This window comes from Saccopteryx bilineata, chromosome 4 (assembly GCF_036850765.1).
Source record: "Saccopteryx bilineata isolate mSacBil1 chromosome 4, mSacBil1_pri_phased_curated, whole genome shotgun sequence".
NCBI classification, from domain to species: Eukaryota; Metazoa; Chordata; class Mammalia; order Chiroptera; family Emballonuridae; genus Saccopteryx; species Saccopteryx bilineata.
Genome location: NC_089493.1, coordinates 202,954,617 through 202,969,164, shown reverse-complemented (window position 1 = coordinate 202,969,164; position 14,548 = coordinate 202,954,617). Strand labels below are relative to the sequence as shown.

Genomic DNA, 14,548 nt, shown 5'->3' with positions numbered 1-14,548 from the left:
ATTCTGTTGTAAAATTGCCTTCCACTAAGCTTATACCAACTTAAACAGTTTTCGGAGGAGAGTGCCAGATCCCTTTTGAACTTTGTATTTAAACAACTTTGCCAATCGATAGGTGTAAATGGTATCTCATTTTAATTTCTATGCCATTAAAAAAAAACCAAAACTACATACAGTCATTTTGTTTCTTACACATTAATTAAAGACACCAGCATACTCATCTGGCTTCACAATCCAATTTAGGATAAACTTTCAGTGTGACCTTTCATCCTTCCAGACCTGTGCGCAAATGTGTAGTCATTATTTTAATACCAAAACTTTTGTCTTCTGAAACGATATTCAAGGCCTATCTTTTTAATGAATTTTTCCTTTAGTCTTTGATGCCCTTTTCCTAAGTCTTTACCCAAGCCATAGTTGAAATTAGAAGCTTTTTATACTCAAATTTTATTACTAAATAGCTAACATTTTGGATGGATAGGTGGATGGATCGATAGATGGACAAATGGATGGATAGATGGACAGGCAGATGGATGGAAGGACAAACAAACAAGTGTGCATGTTAGAACCCATCAACCTGCTGCATGGAAAGGCAACATATATATATATATATTTTTTTTTAATGGAGATAATGAAATAAATATATTTGGTATAAAAGAGATCCTGTCTTTATCTTGATTTTTTTCCTAGCTTGATTTTTTAAAAATTAATTTTAATGGGGTGATATTGATAAATCAGGGTACATATAATATGTTCAGAGAAAACATCTCTAGGTTATTTTGACATTTGATTATGCTGCATTCCCATCACCCAAAGTCCTGTTGTCTTCCATCACATTCTAACTAGTTTTCTTTGTGCCCCTCCCCTCCCCCAACCCTCTACCTCTCCTCTCCCCCACCCCGTAACCCCCACACTCTTGTCCATGTCTCTGAGTCTCATTTTTATGTGCCACCTATGTATGGAATCATATAGTTCTTAATTTTTTCTGATTTACTTATTTCACTCAGTATAATGTTATCAAGGTCCATCCATGTTGTTCTAAATAATCCAAAGTCATCATTTCTTATGGCTGAGTAGTATTCCATAGTACCTTTGTACCAAAGCTTTTTAATCCACTCGTTCACTGACAGACACTTGGGCTGTTTCCAGATCTTCGCTATTGTGAACAGTGCTGCCATAAACATGGGGGTGCATTTCTTCTTTTCAAACAGTGCTATGGTGTTCTTGGGGTATATTCCTAAAAGTAGTATAGCTGGGTCAAAAGGCAGTTCTATTTTTAATTTTTTGAGGAATCTCCATACTGTTTTCCACAGTGGCTGCACCAGACTGCATTCCCACCAGCAGTGCAGGAGGGTTCCCTTTTCTCCACATCCTCTCCAGCATTTATTCTGTGTTGTTTTGTTGATGAGCGCCATTCTGAATGGTGTAAGATGATATCTCATTGTAGTTTTAATTTGCATTTCTCTAATGGTTAGTGATGTTGAGCATTTTTTCATATGCCTATTGGCCATCTGTATGTCCTCTTTGGAGAAGTATCTGTTCACTTCTTTTGCCCATTTTTTGATTGGATTGTTTGTCTTCCTGGTATTGAGTTTTATAAGTTCTTTATAAATTTTGGTTATTAACCCTTTATCAGACGTATTGTCAGATATGTTCTCCCATTGTGTAGTTTGTCTTTTCATTCTGTTCTTACTGTCTTTAGCTGTTCAAAAGCTTTTTAGTTTGATATAGTCCCATTTGTTTATCCTGTCTTTTATTTCACTTGCCCGTGGAGATAAATCGGCAAATATAATATATTGCTGCGAGAGATGTCAGAGAGCTAACTGCCTGTGTTTTCTTCTAAGATGCTTATGGTTTCACGGCTTACATTTAAGTCTTTTATGTATTTTGAGTTTATTTTTGTGAATGGTGTAAGTTGGTGGTCTCGTTTTATTTTTTGGCAGGTAGCTAGGTGTCCAATTTTCTCAACACCATTTGTTGAAGAGGCTGTCTTTACTCCAATGTATGCTCTTACCTCCTTTGTCAAATATCAGTTGTCCGTAGAGCTGTGGGTTTATTTCTGGGTTCTCAGTTCTGTTCCATTGATCTATATGCCTGTTCTTATGCCAGTACCAGGCTGTTTTGAGTACAGTGGCCTTGTAGTATAACTTGATATCCGGGAGTGTGATACCTCCCACTTTATTCTTCCTTTTCAAGATTGCGGAGGCTATTCCGTGTTCTCTTTTGGTTCCATATTAATTTTTGGAATATGTGTTCTATATCTTTGAAGTAAGTCATTGGTATTTTAATTGGTATTGCATTGAGTTTATAAATTGCTTTGGGTAATATAGACATTTTAATGATGTTTATTCTTCCTAACCATGAGCACGGTATATACTTCCACTTGTTTGTATCTTTTCTGATTTGTTTTATCAATGTTTTATAATATTCTGAGTACAAGTCTTTAATCTCCCCGGTTAAATTTATTTCTAGGTACTTTATTTTTTTGGTTGCAATGGTGAAGGGGAGTGCTTCCTTAATTTCCCTTTCCTACAGTTCATTGTTAGTGTATAAAAATGCCTCTGATTTCTGAGTATTAATTTTGTATCCTGCCACTTTGCTAAATTAATTTATCAGGTCTAGTAGTTTTTTGACTGAGACGTTAGGGTTTTCTGTATACAATATCATATCATCTGCAAATAATGATAGTTTTACTTCTTCTTTTCCAATTTGGATGCCTTTTATTTCTCTTTCTTGTCTGATTGCTTTGGCTAGGACTTCCAGAACTATGTTGAATAAGAGGGGTGAGAGAGGGCACCCATTCCTTGTTCCTGATCTTAAGGGGATTGCTTTTAATTTTTGCCCATTGAGTATGATGTTGGCTGTGGGTTTGTAATAGATGGCCTTTATCATATTGAGGTATGTTCCCTGCATTCCCACTTTGCTGAGAGTTTTGTTTATGAATGGGTGCTGGATTTTATCAAACGCTTTTTCTGCATCTGTTGAAATTATCATGTGGCTTTCCTCCTTCCTTTTGTTTATGTGATGAATCACATTGATTGATTTGCGAATATTGTACCAGCCTTGCCTCCCAAGAATAAATCCCACTTGATCATGGTGTATGATTTTTTCCATATATTGTTGGATCCGGTTTGCTAATCTTTTGTTGAGGATTTTAGCATCTTAATTCATCAGGGATATTGGCTTATAATTTTCTTTCTTTGTGTTGTCTTTGCCTGTTTTTGGAATCAGAATTATACTCGCCTCATTCAAGGAGCTTGGAAGTCTTCCTTCCTCTTGAATTTTTTGAAATAGTTTGAGAAGGAGAGGAGTTAGTTCTTCTTTGAATATTTGGTAGAATTCACTTGTGAAGCCATCAGCCCAGGACTTTTCTTTTTTGGGAGTTCTTTGATAACTGTTTCAGTCTCATTTGTTGCAATTGGTCTGTTTAGGTTTTCTTATTCTTCCAGATTAAGTTTTGGAAGATTATATGTTTCAAGGAATTTGTCCATTTCATCTAGGTTGTCTAGTTTTTTGGCATACAGTTCTTCATAGTATTTTCTTACAATATTTTGTATTTCTGTTGTGTCAGTTGTTATTTCTCCCCTCTCATTTCTAATTTTATTTATTTGAGTCCTCTTTCTTTTTTTTCTTGGTGAGTTTGGTTAAAGGTTCATCGATCTTGTTTACCTTTTCAAGGAACCAGCTCCTGGTTTCATTGATCCTCTGTATTGTTTCTTTAGCCTCTGTCATTTATTTCTGCTCTGATCTTTATTATTTCCTTCCTTCTACTAGCTCTGGGCTTTACTTGCTGTTCTTTTAGATGAAGGTTCAAGTTGTTTATTTGAGCTTTTTCTAGGTTCTTAATGCATGCTTGTAATGCTATGAACTTCCCTCTCTGGTCTGCTTTTGTTTTGTCCCATAAATTTTCAGTTGATATATGCCATTATCGTTTGTTTCTAGGGATGTTTTTATTTCTTTTTTTTATCTCATTGTTAAGCCATTCGGTATTTAATAGCATGCTAATTAGTTTCCAAGTGTTTGATTATTTTTTAGTTTTTCTGTTACGGTTGATTTCTAGTTTCATGCCATTGTGATCAGAGAAAGTACTCAATATGATTTTAATCTTTTTAAATTTGTTGAGGCCTCTTTTGTGCCCTAACATGTGGTCTATCCTACCATGAGCACTTGAAAAGAATGTATATTCTGCTCTTTAGGGTGAAAGGTTCTGAAGATATCTATTAAATCGAGTTGATCTAGTATGTCCTTTAAGTCAGCTGTTTCTTTGTTAATTTTCTTTCTATAGGATCTATCTAGTGATGTCATTGGGGTATTGAAATCCCCTACCATTATAGTATTGCTGTTGATCTCGCCCTTTAAATCCATCAAAGTCTGCTTTATATATTTACGTGCTGCTATATTAGGTGCATAGATATTTATAATGGTTATATCTTCCCGTTGGATTGCTCCCTTTATCTTTATGTAGTGACCTTCTTTTCTCTAACTATAGTCTTTGTTTTCAAGTCTATTTTGTCTGATATAAGTATTGCTACCTAACTTTTTTTTCATTTCCATTTGTGTGAAATATTTTTTCCATACTTTTATCTTCAGTCTATGTGCAGCTTTTGTTCTAAGGTGTGTCTCTTGTAGACAGCATATGTATGGGTCCTGTTTTCTTATCCACATAGCTACCCTATATCTTTTGATCGGATCATATAATCCATTTACATTTAAGGTTATTATTGATATATAGTTGTTTATTGCCATTTTATTCTTTAAAACTGTATTCCTCTTTTATTCTCTTTCTCCTTTGATCTGTTTACAACAGACCCCTTAGCATTTCTTGCAGCATTGGTTTGGTTGTAGTGAATTCCTTGAGTTTTTTTTTATCTGGAAAGCTTTTTATTTCTCCTTCTACTTCAATTTTAAATGATAGCTTTGCTGGATAAAGTAGTCTTGGTTGTAGGCTCTTGTTCTGCATTACTTTGAATATTTCTTGCCATTCCCTTCTGGCCTCAAGTGTTTCTGTTGATAAGTCGGAAGTCATCCTTATGGGTGATAGCTCCTTTGTAGGTGATAATCTTTTTTTCTCTAGTAGCTTTTCATATTTTCTCTTTATCATTTAGCTTTGGTATTTTAATTACGATGTGTCTTAGTGTAAATTTCTTTAGTTTCTTTTTAATGGAGTTCTCTGTGCTTCTTGAACTTGTGAGACGTTTTCCTGCCTTAATTGAGGGAAGTTTTCAGCTATGATATGTTTGAACAAAGTGTCTATCCCTTGCTCTTTATCTCCTTCTTTAGGAACCCCTATGATGCGAATGTTGTCACAGAGCTCTCTAAGAGTTTCCTCAGACTTTTTGAATTTTTCTTTTTTCTGCTCTGCTTCCGTGCCTTTATTAATCTTGTCCTCTAACTCGCTGATTCGATTCTCAGTTTCATCCATCCTGCTTTTAATTCCTTCCATTGTGTTCATTTCTGATACTGTATTTGTCATTTCTGACTGATTCTTTTTTATTATTTCAATGTCCTTTTTTATATTTGCTATCTTTATTTAGGTGTTCGTAATGACCATCTATTGTTGTTCTAATATCTTTGAGCATCCTAACAATCGTTATTTTAAACTCTGCATCTGGTAATTTGGTTATATCTGACTCAGGTTCTTTTCTGGGGATTTCTCTTGATTCATTTGTGTTTCATTTCTCTGCTTTCTCATTTTGTCTGTGTAAAAGAAGGATTTGGCCACTGGAGTCTAGTAGGTGTGGCCTCTGTGTTCCCTAGGTGTGGTCTGTCTGCAGGTCTGCCACCCCCTCCATTGTTGCTGCCTAGGGCGTTCGGGTATGGGCATTGCCGGCGCCTGCCCACTGGGGCTGTTGCTTTGGTTTCTGCCTCTCCTTCACGGGAGTGGCTGTATCACGTGTTCAGGTGTACAAGCCTCAGTGGACTTGGCCATCGCCCCACCCCTGCAGGTGGTGTTATGCTCTGCCAGGAGGGCAGGGGTGAGCACTTTTGCTCAGCTGCTGGTCACCGCCTGATTCCCAGCTTTCTTCCCACCCCTACAGGAGGAGCCCCCTCGTGGGACAGCTGCAAGCCTTAGCTCCACTGGCCAGGTGGGACTGCGTGCCCACTCTCAGTAGCACGACTGCACCTGTTCTGGGCTTTTGGTTCCACCCCTGCAGGAGGAGCCGGCTCTCAAGTCAGGCCACCAGCCTCTGTTCCGCGGGCAGGGCTGTGCTCCTGCGCCCTTGTTCAAGGGCGGGTCTCTGCCCCTTCCAGGGCTCCTGCCCTTCCCCTGCAGGCTGGATTGCAAGCGGCCTGCCGCTGGGCTTGACCACTTTTGCACGCCCCCTCCTCCCCAGTTGGGCAAGGCTGAGCTCACACCTGGGCCCCAGTGGTGGCCACCCGGCTTCCGCCCTTACCAACAGAACCTCGCTTCCACGTCCCGCCGCCACCCACTCTCTGGTGAGCCAACAGCCATGCGGGTGGGGGTGCTGCAGCTCAGACCCTAACACTCCATACTCTAGTCCCGAAAGCTCCCTCCTTCTAAGTGACTCTGCTCTGAGTGCTGCGGGAAAGCTTCTTTGGCTGGTGTCCTGCTTCCCTTGGCTGGTATTGCTGTTTTCAGGGGAAATATTCACTTCAGATTTGGGGAATGACTCATCCCAGAGGTTAGGGTGGCTGTCTCTCAAAATGTTTCTCCCTGTGCCTCCTAGATTACACTCTCTTCCTGCTGCTCCGGTCCTCTTCTCTCTCCCTGTTCCCCGAAGCCCCGGGTGAGTGGTTGTGAGAGAGGTTTTCTGCTCTGTCCCTTTAAGAAGAATCCTGGGTCTGAGAAATCAGTCTCTTTCTCACAAACAGTATCCTGTCTTGTTTCCAGCTAAATACTGTCCATTCGCCTCTTCTGGGCTCTGGGGCTGCAGGCTGGGGCTTTGTTCCTGGGATTCAGGACCCTCCCCTCTCTGCTAAATTCAATTTCCCACCACACAAGTCTCTCCAGCTGCCATTTGCTCCAGGGAGCTGGGCAGCCCTCTCCACATTTCCACTTTTCCTACCAGTCTCGGTGTGGCTTCTTTAGTGTTCCTTGGTTGAAGAGTCCTCTTAGTTTAGTCCAAAGTTGGTTTTTCCAGATGATAGTTCTTAAAATTAGTTTGTAATCCACTTTGGTTCTGGGAGGTGGAAGTTGGTATGTCCGCCTACTCCATCACCATCTTTTTTTTTTTTTATTTTTTATTTTTTATTTTTTTATTTTTATTTTTTTTGCATTTTTCTGAAGCTGGAAACAGGGAGAGACAGTCAGACAGACTCCCGCATGCGCCCGACCGGGATCCACCCGGCACGCCCACCAGGGGGCGACGCTCTGCCCACCAGGGGGCGTTGCTCTGCCCATCCTGGGCGTTGCCATGTTGCGACCCTCCTGGGTGTCGCCATGTTGCGACCAGAGCCACTCTAGCGCCTGGGGCAGAGGCCACAGAGCCATCCCCAGCGCCCGGGCCATCTTTGCTCCAATGGAGCCTTGGCTGCGGGAGGGGAAGAGAGAGACAGAGAGGAAGGCGTGGCGGAGGGGTGGAGAAGCAAATGGGCGCTTCTCCTGTGTGCCCTGGCCGGGAATCGAACCTGGGTCCTCCGCACGCTAGGCCGACGCTCTACCGCTGAGCCAACCGGCCAGGGCCTCCATCACCATCTTTACTCTCTGAAAGGCAACATATTTTGATCCAGGTTAGAATAACTCGTTTCTAATCTTACAGTGGTTCTACCATTCACTTGTTTTCTGACCTTGGCAAGGCTTAATCTTCCTATACCTGAGTTTACAATGTCTTCAATATAAATGCCTTTTTATTTTCATTACCTTCTTTCCTTTTAACATCTTTGCCTATACTGTTGTCAGTTCTTCCTCACTGCCAACCTGAGTGCTTTTTTGTCAGTCTGTCCCTTTTTTTGGTAGTTTTTTTTAAATTTAAGATTTTATTTATTGATGTTTTAGAGAGAGGAGGAAGAGAGACAGAAGTGGGGGAGGATCTGGAAGCATGAGCTTGTAGTAATTGCTTCATATGTGCCTTGACCAGACAAGCCCGGGGTTTTGAAACAGTGACCTCAGCATTCCAGGTATATGCTCTATTCCAGGCGTGGTCAACAGTTTTTGCCCCTGGCCAGATTAGAAAGAAAACTTTTTTCATGGACCGGACGAAATATTAAAATTAAAAAATGTTAAATACAAAAACTATTTGTTTAAGTAAACAAAATTTTATTATGTAATTTGTTTATGAATAAATGTGAGTTAAAAAAATTTTAATAGACAATATTATTTTAATAAATATATATTTAATAACAATATAATTACTGAATAAATATCCAAATTGTATCGCAATCAATTGAAACAATATTTTTTTTTTTTTTTTTTTTATATTTCTGAAGCTGGAAACAGGGAGAGACAGTCAGACAGACTCCCGCATGCGCCCAACCGGGATCCACCCGGCACGCCCACCATGGGGCGACGCTCTGCCCACCAGGGGGCGTTGCTCTGCCCATCCTGGGCGTTGCCATGTTGCGACCAGAGCCACTCTAGCGCCTGGGGCGGAGGCCACAGAGCCATCCCCAGCGCCCGGGCCATCTTTGCTCCAATGGAGCCTTGGCTGCGGGAGGGAAAGAGAGAGACAGAGAGGAAGGCGCGGCGGAGGGGTGGAGAAGCAAATGGGCGCTTCTCCTGTGTGCCCTGGCCGGGAATCGAACCCGGGTCCTCCGCACGCTAGGCCGACGCTCTACCGCTGAGCCAACCGGCCAGGGCCTGAAACAATATTTAATTAATAGAATGAGCTTGAAGGGGTTATATCGCAAGTAAAACAATTATTTTGTTTTACAATCAGCCTGGACACATTTTCAGTTACCAACTGCAGCTATTGTCTATGCTACAATGCCACTTGATTCAGCACACTTGACCACAAAAATAACGAATTATTTGACCTTGGGTGCGCACTGGCAAACTCCGCCTAAAAGAATATGGGTTTCATATCGTCGCTAAACGTCAAACAGTTCATATCGAGTACAGACGAGTACAAAGGTTGTAAATCTTTATAATGGGATTTTTTTTAAAAATAAGGAAGTATCACAAATCCATTCGACTAATTATTGGAAGTTAACCCTAGATTAGTCACACGCGGAATTCTTTTCCGCATATCACTATCTTCTTAAATATTTAGATTTCCAATTATCAAAGATGCTTCCGCTTCTCAGTAGCTGAGATTTTAAAGTAGCGGAGAATATTAAAAATTTAATCACAGGCCGTATGTTGGCTATGCCTGCTCTATCCACTGTGCAACCGCAGGTCTGGCTTTTTGGTAGATTTTTAACAGTTCCCTTGAGTGTAGTGGCTTTCAACTCTTTTACACTTGGGGACCATTGAAAATAGAAGGATTATTTCGGGGACTGCTAAGACAGAAATAAAAAACATCATTAGTATTTTGTGTATTATCTTTTAATTATAATACTATAAAATGAAAATTCTATAAAATAACAAGATGAATATGCAATGTAGTATCAGTTGGATATATTCAACAAAGAAAACATGTCCAGGTTTATCATAGTGTCCTGTGGGTAATTATTACTGTTTCTAATAGTCAAACCTACATTTATTTTTAAAGGAATCAAGGCCCTTAAAATAACGTGTATGGGTAAAAAAATTAAAAATAGAACTACCTTGTGATCCACTAATTCTACTTCTGGGAATATTTCCAAAGGAAACCGAAAGACTTAACTCAAAAAGATATCTGTACTCTCATAGTCATAGCAGCATTATTTACAATAAGACAGAGGAAAAACCTAAATATCCATCGCAATGGATGGATAAAGAAGTTGTGGTATATATGCAATATAATATTATTTAGCCATTAAATATGAGCAAATTCTGCCAATTGTGATGACATGAAAGGACTTTGTGGGCATTATACATATGAAATAAGTCAGAGAAAAAAATAGTGTATGATCTCATTTATATATGAAATTTAAAAATCAAACAAACAAAAACATCCCAAACTCAGAAAAAGAGATCAGTCTTGTGGTTACCAAAGGTAGCAGGTAGAAGAGGGAGAATTAGATGAGGTAGTCAAATTTCAAACTTAAGTTGTAAGATAAGTAAGTACTAGGAATGTAATCACAATGTGATAACTATAGTTAACACTGCTGTATAGAAAAGTTGTTAAACAGAATTAAAAGAGTTTTCATCACAGAGAATTAATTTTCATCACTTTTCTTTTTAATATATGTATATGTATATCTTAATAGAATACAACTGAAATTTCTAGAAAGCATTATTTAATTCAAGTAAAGGTAGTGCAAAATCTGCTGATGCTTCATTGCAAGAATACTTGATAACTGAGGCTGCAGTATTGTTTCTGAGAGATGAAACACTGCACTGAAATCTATTCGGTTTCTCTGGTTTTTATTAGTTATAGGGCCAAAACAATCTTCTCACACAGGTAGTGTCAAATGTGATTAAAAACTTAATAGTTTTGTATCTAAGAGCTGGATATTCTTTCAGTGACATCCAAAATTGTGACAATGAGCATTTTATGTGTGGACACAAGAGTCACATCAGAAGGTAAATCTATCAATTTTTTTTTCACAAAGATTAAGGAAGCAGGACTTGATATCTTTCATGAATGGGTTATTGATCCAGAGGTTGCCTTTACAGTGATCCTCATTTTCAGGGTAATAATGGTCAAAGGTTTGAACTAATGCTTTTAAATGTTGACTTACTATATTAAATAGGAATTTCCAGTTGGTATCTGCAGCAATCAAAAAGTCTTGGTAAAGTGGAAACATTTCTATATCTTCCTGTATGTGACTTTCCCAGAGAACAAGTTTCTTTAAAAAGAAATGCATCCAACTAATTTCTTTTTTTTTTTTTTAACATTTTTTAAAGATTTTATTTATTCAATTTTCAGAGAGGAGAGAGAGATAGAGAGAGAGAGAGAGAGAGAGAGAGAGAGAGAGGGAGAGGGAGAAAGGAGCAGGAAGGAGCAGGAAGGAAAGGAGAGAGGAGCAGGAAGCATCAACTCCCATATGGGTCTTGACCAGGCAAGCCCAGGGTATCGAATAGGCAACCTCAGCGTTCCAGGTCGATGCTTTATCCCACTACGCCACCACAGGTCAGGCCCATCCAACTCATTTCTTAATGTAAAAGTATTTGTATTAAAACCATCGAAGAGAAATAATAGTTCGATGAGGCTAAATATAACCACCATATATGCAAGCTTAGTCATTAATTTTTCATCCAACTAATGCAGTTTTGCTCTTGCAGAAATTGTTTCAGTTCTTCTCTCAGCTTGGAAAGGCATGGTGAGCACTTCCACTAGAGAGCCACCTCACTTCTTCGTGGAGAACTAGATACTGGGGTTGTTAACCGTGCTTTCACTTAGTGTCCTGAACAGTCTGCAGTTAAAACCTGTCCTACAGATATCAGTGATGATCTTCACGGTGTCATTCATTGCTGTGTTCAATTCAGGGGAAAGTTTCTTAGCAACTAAATCCTGCCAGTGAATCATAGAGTATATGGACAACATTTCTGGTTGTGCAATGTTCTTTATTTTCACAGCTACTCCTGATTGACATCCAGACATACTTGCAGCACCATTTGTACACACGCCAATGCACTTTCCCTAGTGTCAGCCCTTGGCTTGAAAGTACTCATTAAGAGCATTAAATATCTCTGCACTAGTGGTCCCACTGGTAGATCATGACAACAGAGTAGTCCTCCCCTAAAGTCTTTATCATCAATATATGTCAAGAAGCAAAGTAGAATAGCAAGGTTACTCATGTCAGTTGATTCATCAAATGGCAAAACATTTCGATTTCTTTACCCCTCCCCCCTACAATTTGCTCTTATTTTATTTTTATTTTCTTAAGTGAGAAGAGGGGATAGAGAGACAGACTCCTGCATGCATCCCAACCAGGATCCACAAGGCAAACCCCCATCTGGGGCCAATGCTCAAACCACTGGCTGCAGAGGGAAAGTGGGAGAGGAAGAAGAAGAGAGAAAGACGTGGCAGAGGGAGGGGAAGAGAAGCAGGTGGTTGTTTCTCCTGTGTGCCCTGACCGGGGATCGAACCTGGGACTTCCGCACACCAGGCCGACGCTCTATCCACTGAGCAAACCAGCCTGGGCCACAATTTTCTCTTTAATATAGTTGGCCACATTAATAGTTCTTCTGTGAATGGTATTGTCTAAAAGTAATAGAGCCTCAAGTTTTTGTGTAGCTTGAGCACCCATAATTTCCTGAGTGACATTTAAGATTCAAGACTTTACTAATTCTTCACCAGTAGTGAACAGTTTTTTTTTTCGATATTCAAAGGATAGCTAAATAAAACACTTGAAGCAGCAACTTATCAGTAGTTATCATTTTCTTCCTTTGAATTTTCTGATTTTTTCATTTGGTTGTATAATCTTTCAAAACAATCAATAAGATTGTTACGCTTCAGATGTAAATAATAAGTTGAGAAGGTTCCAATGCATCATTTGACAGTTTCAGAACATTCTACACAAGGGCTGTGGCATCATTTTAAATCAGATTTTAAGTACTCCTTATCATACTGACCAGCAAAGTTTCATTTTTATTTTTTAGTTTCTGTGGCACCTGCCAAATTATCAACATATTTCTGTTTCACTGTTTCTTTTATACTTAAAGCACTAGTTTTGGTTTACTTTCAGTGTCCTCACTACTTTTTTTTTTGACCATTGTTTTCGCCTTTGAAGCAAGTTTAAATATTTTTTTTCCTCCATTTTGTAGGATTTAAAATTTATAGCACAATAACACTAAAACACAATTTATTTGCAAATAATGTGGACACATTCTGAACAGGCGAACATACACAACAATATGCATAAGTGTGAAAAAATGTACTACTAAGAGGGAGGGGACTGGAAACAGAAACATACAACAATTAAGTTTTATTATACTGCATACAGTAGTGCATTGTGTTGCAAGGTTGTAGTTGCTTTCCAAATTTCACATGTATGATGCATTGAACACTACATAAGTTTGTCTGAAATGCTATTTGTGCGTGAAGAAAATGAACTTACAGAGAAAGGGTGTGGGAGTTAAAGCCTACGCATAACCTAGTCAGCTGGAAATGGAAACACCCAATAAATAAAGTTTTATCTTACCATGCATAATGGTACATGCTAGAGCTTGATTTCCAAACTTCGCATGTCAATGCATTGACTACTACATAAGTTTGTCCGACTGCTTTTTGTTTATTGCACATGATTTTTAAATTCTCTGCATGGTGCAAAAGGTTGTTCATACGGGCCAATAAGTTCCAGAGATATCTAAGACAACCTCAATAGTATTTTTATCAATAATACAGGCTCATGAGTAGCAATCAACCTGAGCATAAAAGAATTTGACTAAAATCATTGGGTCTACACTATTCATACATCAGGATGGTTAACTTTTTTGCAGACTAACACGAAATTTCTGATGGACCGGCAATTGTAAAACACTATTTTAATGTAAAAGATAAATCCAACCCCATGAGGTTTCCAATCTCTCATCTCTCAGCCTTTGTTTACATTTTCTTATCCAGATCTTACCCTTACTGAAAAACTGGACTTCGTTTCCTCCTGTTTATGAAGCCGTCATATCCCCATTGATCCTGTTTTTTCTTTTCCAACTCCCCGTGGCACTGCCGATTCTGTAGTGGTTTTCAGCGTAGGTCTGCAGAAGTTGGGGATCTGTAGCAGTGAGTGTTTCAGGCACACCAGAGGACTGCAGGCGAGAAAGCAGGGCTCCACTCCTCCTTCACCAGTCTCCATTCTGCTTTTTATGTTGAGGATGCTGACATTTTAGTTAAGGTTTCCTTTGAAAATTTCCTTCTGTTGGCAGTATCATTTATGAACTGTATTGTTACTTTTTTTTTCTTTCAGCATGTGTATCTCTTTTTTCAGTTAGATGTTCAGTTGAAAACAGGGACCATATCTTGAGCCATAACTTGAACTTTGTCTCTCTCTTGGTCTCTTCTTCAAGAAATATTTATTGCTAATTTTATGGATTAATATTTGTTCTGCCTAATTTATGGGGTATTGTGAAACCAAAATGAGAAAAAGATGCTTTGTAAAGTGATGTCAAGTTAAGTAAATGTTACTTCCTTTATAGTGTTATTTTGTAGTGAGAGTTTGATGGAAGCTAAAACTTTTTTTTTACATTTTAATGTATTTCACTCCGCAAACAGTTGAGCAATTACTAAGCACTAAAGTCTGCTTACACAGACTAGTAAAAATAAAAACGTAAAGACAAATTTTCTATCACGAGAGAGGCGTAGTGGTAGAAGTCTGTGCAGACATTTCTGTGGAACAAAGACGGCACAGACAACCTGTGTTTAGGTGAGTCAGGTTGTACTTTCTCTCTATGAGGCTATCTTAATGAGTAGAAGTTACAAGGTGAGCAAGGTAGAGAAGTACCTTCCAGGCAGAGGGAGTAGAAAATAAAAGCTCAGCGGCATGAAATAAGGCCTTGGGGACTGTTATTTGAGAGAGCTAGAACATAGGAGTGGGTGATGAAACTGGAGATATTCACTGGCCACACCTA

At 39.1% G+C, this 14,548-nt stretch overlaps 1 protein-coding gene across 3 annotated transcripts in view; it reads left to right on the top strand.

Moving 5' to 3' along the window:
* AP3B1 (adaptor related protein complex 3 subunit beta 1) overlaps positions 1–14,548 on the top strand; it is a 318,239-nt gene that overhangs the window by 213,594 nt on the left and 90,097 nt on the right. The gene's annotated exons all lie outside the window — the stretch shown is intronic.